The following is a 10,380-nucleotide window of genomic DNA, read 5'->3' as shown; positions in this document are numbered from 1 at the left end:
TTCCAGTCCAGAATGTAAAGGGGAAACGGTCATGCGATACGGAGTCCTACTCCAGTTAAGAAACTAAAAGGGAGTGCATCCATACGATACGGGGTCATATTCCAGTCCAAATTGTCTACTGCGGAACCTTTAATTTTGCACGTGCTGTAGATACCACGCACAGGGATAATCCCGATATTCCTAAAACTGATTATTTGGGAGACAATAGAACAAACGATGCATTGTGAGGTAACCGTTACGCAGGCGAAAAACACATTATATAACCACACACACAGACCACGCTGACATGTCCCATACAGGACATTATTGCATAGAAAGGCATTGATCCGGCAGAGAGACGATGCAAATACACATATCATTCATATCATCGCATGTGGACAACAACAGGGTGCATTTCTATATAAGTGGTGTAATTAATAACATGTTTAAAATATGAGGACTAAATTACGACTACATACTGATAACAGAACGAGTCTGACCGCATCACAATGGCTGTGTAAGCACGCCGATCTTGCACACATGCATACGCATCCTATTATGTATATATGTATATGCTCTGAGCAAACATCCTGTCAATGGACGCTAGCTCGGTATAAGTACACACATTATCATCATGAGTGGAAAATATATAGACACAAGTTTCCAAAATTATCAAATGCAATATCTGTCCGCGAAAACGTGTTCGCCTGTATTGATTTCTATCATATATGCATCAACTTAACCGAAGTGTTGACCACCAACGTCCTGGTTACAATCATAACTAAGCTTCTTGTTTAAAACATGTGGAGTGGGTGAGTGTTTAGTTTTACGCCAAGAATTCGTATCGAACGATTATAGAACCAGGCCTTTGCCACAAGATAACCCCCACCAAACTTTGGTCTGTGAACAGAGCGTCTTCCCTAAGAGTGTAGGTCAGTCGTTGTACAACATGTCACGCATTAACAGTACGCATAACAGACTAACAACTAGTCTCTGAAATGAACACATTTTACAGAAAACAATGCTCATAATAAGACAAATATAATGTAACGAAAAGGTACCCTGAGACAGAGAGATTTAGATTTGCCACATTTACTAGATTTGCGTGGGCTTTCTTGGATGCTTCAGGGTCAGTCTGACATACAAGGCCCACACCAATAAGAATGCTACAATAGAGACTGACAAGCTGGGAGTTAGTCTGTTTCAGTCTCTGAACCGCATTATTGTCCCCACTGTCTCGCCCTTCCTGCAATGCAAAGTTCTAAATGAAGCAAGTCTATATTTCCCCAGGTCCATGAATCTCTAATCTCACTGTGACTCCTGTTCAGTTTAAATGGGTTATTTGTTACAGTCAGAACTATATATTTTCTCAGCGGAGCTAGGGGTCAGGATTCGGTGCCTGAATAGTCTATCAACTTTCAGAAACTAGCTCAGTGGAAAACCTCTATTAAACCTACGTTCCTCCTGATTATAGGCTTGCTCAAAGACTGCACTGAAGAGTAATCCAATCAATGTGATTATAGGGGCGGTGGAGTAGCGTAGTGGTTAAGGCGTTCGCTCGTCACGCCGAAGACCCGGGTTCGATTCCCCACATGGGTACAATGTGCGAAGCCCATTTTCTGGTGTCCCCCGCCGTGATATTGCTGGAATATTGCTAAAAGCGGCGTAAAACGCACTCACTCACTCACTCACTCACTCACTCTATGTGATTATATCCTTTAAAGACCAATCTAGGTGATTATATCCTTTAAAGAGACAAGTATAGATTAGCGGACAGTCTGACGGAGGATTTATTTAGTAGTTTATGAAATTACAATGTATTCATTATTATCTTATAGTAAGTCTAGCCGGATTTCTACAATCACAAATATGCACACACGCAAGCACACGCACACGCACGCACACTCACGTATTCACGATGCCATATAGGTGCAATGATGTTGAACGCCAATGTAAACACTCCTTTTCACCTCATGCTCATCAAACTCAGAAATACACCTTGCAAACAGCCTAAAATCAATCAGCAAAATTATGATAACGATGTGGAAATTTATCGTTGTTTAAATATGTTACTCTTAAAGGTGCCAGAATTGAATAAAACAGCCATAAAACAAACTACAATCAGTTTACGCCGCCATATGGTGACACTTATTACGTTTTAACTCCATACATGCTAGTCACAGCCCGGCTCGTCCTGTGACCGACATGCGAGAGGTGTGTGAGTCATGTACATTGCTTATATCAACACGCTATTTACAAGATAGACGCAGAGGTCGCAAGGTCATGGGTGTCATGTGATCGGGAGAACATTTCTTCATTTACGACAACGTGTAAAGGATTATGACGTGACTGAGTACTACAGGTTTAATGTGACGAACATAAACTTATTGTAGGATGACTGTCTAGTCTTGCTTCCTGACTATAGGTGTCCTCCTCAAGTCTAGAATGACTTGGCAAGTCAGTTTTGCCTATTGAAATTAAGGATTGTTCTTGGGTCCCTCTGGCTCTTTTTGTCAATATGTATTTTTAAATAAGAAATCATTTTCTTGGACTAAATGTCTCACACCTTCCCAAAGTGTCAACACTTATATCTAACGTGGTTGACTAACATCGTGTCTCTGAAATGAACACATTTTCTGAAAAACAGTTCCCAATGTTATCTTCATAGAATAAATAGAAAGAAGCCCAGAAACTTTCAAAACTACGGTAGTCCAGACTTGCCACAAATTCTAAACTTGCCTTCCTGTATGTTTGGTCCGAGAGTTGTATTTGGAGGTTTTCAGTGTTCGTAAAATGCAATTCCCTATTTTGACATATACGTTCTGTGTTTGTTCAGGCAAACACCTGCCTTTTCATGTGGTTATAACGGAAGTTAAAAGTAGTGTTCTACATTTGAAAACAAAAAGTATCTTTATGTATTAGTGATTCATAAACACGTGCTTTTGATAGTCGAAATCGTACTATTAAGGAAAGAATGTTATCACTCTAGGTCTACTGCAAAACCAGACGAATAACTGACACAGACAGGGATTAATCAGCTGGTATTATCTCTTCCATGTACTTCGGTTATACTTATATTCATGCATGTGAATGTACATTCGTAATATACCCCCAAATAAAGAATGTACATTCGTAATATACCCCCAAATAAAGAATGTACATTCGTAATATACCCCCAAATAAAGAATGTACATTCGTAATATACCCCCAAATAAAGAATGTACATTCGTAATATACCCCCAAATAAAGAATGTACATTCGTAATATACCCCCAAATAAAGAATGTACATTCGTAATATACCCCCAAATAAAGAATGTACATTCGTAATATACCCCCAAATAAAGTTGTTCATTTTGTGTTTAGGTACGATGTAAGATATATATACTGACATGAAAAATACGAGGTGAGTATTATGCAATGTTAAACTGCTCTGAGATATATGGCTATACGTCAGTGTATTCGAGGTCAAGTTTTCACACTACGTGATGAATCATTACCATAAAACAGATATTATCCCTTACACATATATTATCCCAAATCATGTATACATGAATCAAGATGAACAAACATTTGGCCATAATACTACAACTGATCCAGTACTGATACTAATAATGATGTAGTACTAAAGGAGTACTAACATGAACAATAATGTCTTACTGATGCTACCTCACTGATCCGGTACTGATACTACAACTGATCCAGTACTGATACTAATACTGATGTAGTACTAAAGGATTACTAACATGAACAATAATGTCTTACTGATGCTACCTCACTGATCCGGTACTGATACTACAACTGATCCAGTACTGATACTAATACTGATGTAGTACTAAAGGAGTACTAACATGAACAATAATGTCTTACTGATGCTACCTCACTGATCCGGTACTGATACTACTACTGATGTAGTACTGGATGAGTATCAACATGAACAAACATTCAGCAATAATACTTTTACTTATGCAGCACTTTAGGTGATTCAGAGTGAACAATGTTTAGTCATAATATGTTTACATGTATATCACAGTTAGTGATACTTGGGGAAGCAAGGCTTGACATGATATTTGCTAGTTTGGTACCGTACACGATTCAGTATGAACCAACATTTAGTGATACTTGGGGAAGAAAGGCTTGACATGATATTTGCTAGTTTGGTACCGTACACGATTCAATATGAACCAACATTTAGTGATACTTGGGGAAGAAAGGCTTGTCATGATATTTACTAGTTTGGTACCGTACACGATTCAGTATGAACCAACATTTAGTGATACTTGGGGAAGAAAGGCTTGTCATGATATTTGCTAGTTTGGTACCGTACACGATTCAATATGAACCAACATTTAGTGATACTTGGGGAAGAAAGGCTTGTCATGATATTTACTAGTTTGGTACCGTACACGATTCAATATGAACCAACATTTAGTCAGAACATTTGCAGCACTGTACGTGACAACCTATGTTATTCTGTGTACGTGACACGCGACGGAACTATGATAAGCCACATTAACCCCCAACAACTCCTTATAAGTGTTCATTGAGCTGTATCAGTGACGTACATTGTGACGCTGACAGAAGCTAACTGTCTGCGAAAATCTGATAGTTAATGCCTCGAGATTCGCGTTTCAACCATCAATAGGTGTCATTTCTCCCAGACACAGAGAAATTCATACAGATATCAAATATTCAAGTAGTACTCATACGATACTTTTAACTTTTACGCCGGACACTGTGCTTGAAACGAATGTCAACATATCACTTTCAGAATAATACATCACAGTGCACATGGACGAATCACGCGTTTCCTTAACGGTGCAAATATTTCCTCCTGTGACTTGCACAAAGTTGCATGGCTGCAATTTACTTCCAGGATATAAACGCAGAGACCACTGGACTTTCTACACGGAGATTATTCACATATCGCCCTTAAGAGGACGTATTCTGTATTGTTCATTAATGTGTGTCCTTGTTTACAGTAAGAACACAATTAAACCCTAAAAGTTACGTCGTAGGGACATATTATTTGTTTTTTCAAATCACTTTAGTAGCTCCGATTATCAGATTAATATATCGTTTTTTCGTCTAAACGGGTAGCGCCAAGGTAGTGTTTGGCGGACTAACATAAAGTTTCTATGTATTAGATTATAGACGAAAATCTTTTCTCTTAGAGCCGATGGGTACTTGTACCAGCTGCTGAGGCTGAGAGGATGATCAGATGGGATTATGGTGAACGTTATACACAGGGTATATAGTGATATATAAGGTATAATATCTGAAAAGAGGTTATGTGTTCCAGTCCCGCACAGGTAGCTTGTAAGATCTAACTATAGAGTCAGTGTCGTTCCTCTGGTAAACGTCTGGGTAAAAATGATTGCTCCGCGAAGATCCGGATTAGAATTGATCTTCAGTAACCAACGCTTATCACGAAGAGGTGACTACGGGATTGGATGATCAGGCTTTCTGACTTGGTTGACACATTTCATCATACCCATTGCGTGGATCGATGCTCATGCTGTTGATCACTGGATTGTCTGGTGACTCGATTATTTATATTAACATTATCTGGTGACTGCGGTATTTAACAACAAACAAATATTCATTCGCTCGCCTAGAGGCTGTGCATCCGAAGACGATCATGAATGTTTCAAACATGGAAAAAAAATCTGGTTAACACATACGCCGAGCGCATGTGTAGGGTAGACATAGTCGTCAAGAAGTTCCACTCAATCTATATTGGCGGCCGTCGTTATTGACACAGTAAAGTTGAACACCGCAACGAATCCGTTAGTCACCATAGAGGAATCCGGGTGTAATTACTGTGTATCTGTTATAATTACCGTCAGTGTGTAATTACTACTATCCTCTACCAAGCACGACCAGTCCACACGACATAGGCTTACAGTCGCTCTTTTGACTGTGCAGTCGCACTACCAACACCGCGTGACATGTCTCAACTTTCTGCAAGCCACGGTATTTCTGAATGGGTAAATTCGAGAAACTTCGTCGTAATTTTGTCTATCTCAGATACCAGGTACCTCATTGTTTCTTGGGAAACCGTTCGAATTCGTGTAACCATAGACAATTCTCCAGGATGTGCCAGGGGCTAGTTCTTGCGCATGTATTTCATAAACACTTGTATATAAGGAGGTTTTTTTAATAGAAGGGCTCTGTCGCTTTCATGGGTATTATTCCCAGGATATATATGTTTCAAAATTAACATTGCCTTATTTTACACACCTCCGTCCCCCATGGTGATTCCGGGATAGACTACAACGTCATGACGTTCGATCCACACACCTGGAATATGATGACTTACATCAATCAAATCAGCGAGTTTGTCTATAGATACCTCATCCCGTTATTCGCCTCTGGCGTGTATGGGTTGTGCAGGCCAATTCTAACCCGGATTAGGTGCCCTAAAATGAGGAAGAGGCTATCGTATAGGTGGAGGTCTAGAGACATAACAGCCATGTGACTCACCAGAGCCCTATATACGTCATTACCTTCGAGGTACGAAATATCCCGTCCCCTCCCCCCTCTCCACCAGGCTTACAAAGGTCAAGGTGCTCAAACAGAGATCCTAACGAGGTAAATTCATGTTAGTATTCAAATGTGTGAAATATAACCCTGTTGAAGCATATTGCCATTCAATAGCCATCCCACTTGTAAGGAACACATCATTTACGTACAGGAATTTCTGTATGGGGGATTTTATTACTAATGACAAATTTCTCTTATTGGGGATGTCCTTCAGTCTAAAAAATTCTAATTAGGTTTATACTCCCCTGACTGGTTGTATATGAACTGATATGCACCTGAACTTGAGAGGTGCTTTTGGGATACAGTGATGTGGCCTGTACCTGACCCTTATAATATGAGAGTGTATTCTAAGCAAAGGACTGTAAACAAACAATAGCGGATGTTCCGTGCTCAGAACAAATGGTCGTTCGAAGTAAAATACCACAACAGCAGTCCTTAGTCAATGTACAGCAATGTTTGTTTTTATTGTATGTCCGTGACTCGACACTACAGTCGGTGAAACGTTCGTTAGTCGCATTCCTTTCCCTGTGAGAATTAGTCATGGCAGTTCGTGGTAAGGTTTTAGGTTCTTTGAAAGCCTCTTTAACATGAGACGAAATCCGTTTGGGTATTTCATAATGTCATGCAATAGATTTATTTAAGGTGGTAATTATAGCTTTCCTAGAAATATAGACCATAATTACTGAAAAAGTGAGTGAGTTTAGTTTTACGCCGCTTTTATAAATATTCCACCAATAACACGACCTGATACACCAGAAATAGGCTTCACACATTGTAACTATGTTGGGAATCGAAAGGTGACTATCAGCATGACGAGCGAACGCTTTAACCACTTGGCTAATCCACCGCTCAATTGCTGAAAGAAATATGTTTCGACTTGCAACACATGACATTCATTTTAACTTAAGTACTTTACTGAAATCTGAGGCGATGCTGTTTTTAATGATTTCAGTTGTTCCGTCTCTCATCTCAATCTCCCTCTGTGATTTTACAGCGTTGTGTATCACAAGGATGTCTCCCTCCTCCTGCTCTATCTCCCTCTGTTTTATCGAAAAAGTACATAAAAATCCCCTCACTTTGTATAACTTGAGAAAAGATTTCCACCTGAATATTTCGTAAGTACTCCTAGTGTATCGTGACAATTATTAATCTAAGCTGTAAAGTAATGCAAATCTGATCTTAATATGATCTGGTATCAGCTGTTCACGTGAGTAGGTATTGTTTTCGTTGTTATCATCCACTGGAGACAGGTACGGGTGATTGACATGGCAATATGTGCATGACTCAGCCTCACCTGATTCTCGGTAGATAATACTGATAACCTCTCCACTCCTCCCCCAGTGATATGGACACCCCCTTCTCCCAGAATCCACCCCTACCGATCCACCCCCACCCCCACCCCCACCCCATCTCACACAAAACACATTTCTGTCTCTTAAAAGTCTCCACCTGAATCTAAACACATTTTCTGTTCCTGGTCAGAGATATCATATATCCATCCTATTTGCGTTATATCCTTGTACCCGTAATACGACCAATAGAAATGCGTGACACCCGGCAATACTCTATGGTTGAAATACGCGTTACCAGTGGCTTAGCGTCAACGCATCAACACACTGTCCCAGTTATTTTTGTGCATTACGCACTGTCGAAATAGTTGCAGATGACTGTGTCACACACACGAGGGAAAATCCCATGTCCCATGCTATTGATATCAACCAATGACTAAACGCGATCTTGGGAAATCCTCACCTTATATGGCCATAGTGCCACGTCATACCCAATGACAATACAACCCTCACGTGGTGGTTTCGCATCGCGTCACACGCGTGGTGGAGATAGACTTGCATAAGTATTTAGGCAATTTAAGGCAAAAATTGTTAATTTAAATCACAAATTCTTGGTGATATGAAAAATATGAACAAGTCCCTATGAAACTATGGCTTCTTAGACGGTTTTGGTAAATCTGAATTTCTTTAAAGGATTAACACATATATACATGTGATGATTATTCATCAGCCTTGGTGGAAGGCTATTGGTGGTGAGTGTGCAGCATGGTAACGGTAGATACAAGGAGGCTATTTGGTGGGAACCTTGACGCCCGACTTCAGGGACGAGACTGGACAAGCGCGTGGGTAGAGGACTGTGTGGGGTATACAAGGGGATCAATGCAATCTCGAGCCGAACGGACAACGAAATGCATAGTGTGATATTAACATGATGCATATTATCACTGTTACAAATAACTGCCCCGATTTTAAGAGTGCAGTGTGTGCGTGCGTGTGTGTGTGTGTGCGTGTGCGTGCGTGCGTGCGTGCGTGTGTGTGTGTGTGTGTGCGTGATAGTTTCAACTACATAAGTATTTCAATGTTTATATACTTTTGTGTGTCTAGGTGGGAAAACAATTTCTAAAGAGTTCGTTGAGATTATATCTGTATGGGAAAGATTTTGAACAAAATCGTTAATGAATTCATTCCACGTAATATATAACATGCATGACTTGTTCAAACGGTTTGTAATTTCATTGAAGGTTACATAACACACGAATGTTTTCACAGTTCCGTCAACAGATCGTCTCAAGGCGATAGTATGTACGTGAGGCAATCTCTCCTCAAAATGAGGCGTTGTTTTCCCGTACTATAATGCTTCTTTGGAAGCATGATGAGTTCACATCTGTGCACATCGTCCTCAACTTTGACATCGGCATTAACAGTTCCATCAACGTCTTTATCGGCATGGACATGCCGAGCAACCTCAGTCGCATCATCGGCGGCATCAAGAAGATCGTATTTTTATCTCTGAGCCACACTCGGCAAGCGTGGGAAAGTTCAACAATACATTATCCTCGGAAGTCTTATGGGAATTCAGTAATCTATAACTCTTTGTTCTATATTTGTTTACTCGACTGCTCCCGGAACTGGTCGTGCTCACGGTACGATGGTTAATAACGCATGGCAGAATTCCCTTGTAAAGATAACACTAATTTCAAGAGCTTATTCAAATAATTTGTTGTGCTTACAGAAATAGCAATCATGTATTGCATGTCTAAGTTAGATTCTCGTCAGTGTGTGGTGTGATTTTGCATTTGGTATTTTTTATTTATTCTTAAAACGCCATTTATGTTTATGAAGGTCTTTGTGCATGAGCACTGGTGAATTTCTAAGTTATGATGAAATAACGTGCAATTTGTTTTCTTTCAATACGCCACTCGGTCATGTTTTGGTGACTGCATCCAGCCATGCCATACCAGGACTGGTAACGGGTGTATGATGGTATGTAGATTCAAAACGTCTTCAGCTGAACCTTCTAAGGCTATTTTGTTTAAGACGATATCTCCCAAAGAACACCCTATCTTTAACAACCAATTTTCGACCTTCAAACTATCTTGAATGTCATTGTCAGTCATCACCACAGGAAGAGAGAGAGAGAGAGAGAGAGAGAGAGAAAGAGAGAGAGAAAGAGAGATAGACAGAGTTACATAGAGAGAAACAGAGGTGTGTGTGTATGGTGGGGGGGGGGGAGCGAACTGAGATGGTTACTTTTCATCCCGTCGATCTAAAAAATCATCAGTCTCATCAAGGTACGTCCTTGAAAAGACTGCCCCGAGCAGCATGTAAGCATAATAATCTCCAAAGGTTAAGGTGCATTAATGTCACAGAATGCCTCGCAGGAACCTTGCTTTCAGACAGGCATTTGTAGAGCATAGGGCACTGACACAGTTCTGCGAGCTGTCTTGAAGCAAACCCAGAACGTCAGCACTTATATATATGTATGGTATTAATACCTTCTTAAATTATCAATGTTTGGACGTCATAGATAAAAATAGTGATAGAAGTGACGTGTATGGTGCTAAAAAT

This window comes from Haliotis asinina, chromosome 8 (genome assembly GCF_037392515.1).
Source record: "Haliotis asinina isolate JCU_RB_2024 chromosome 8, JCU_Hal_asi_v2, whole genome shotgun sequence".
NCBI lineage: Eukaryota > Metazoa > Mollusca > Gastropoda > Lepetellida > Haliotidae > Haliotis > Haliotis asinina.
The sequence above is the reverse complement of the archived record's forward strand: the minus strand, read 5'-3'. Positions refer to the sequence as shown.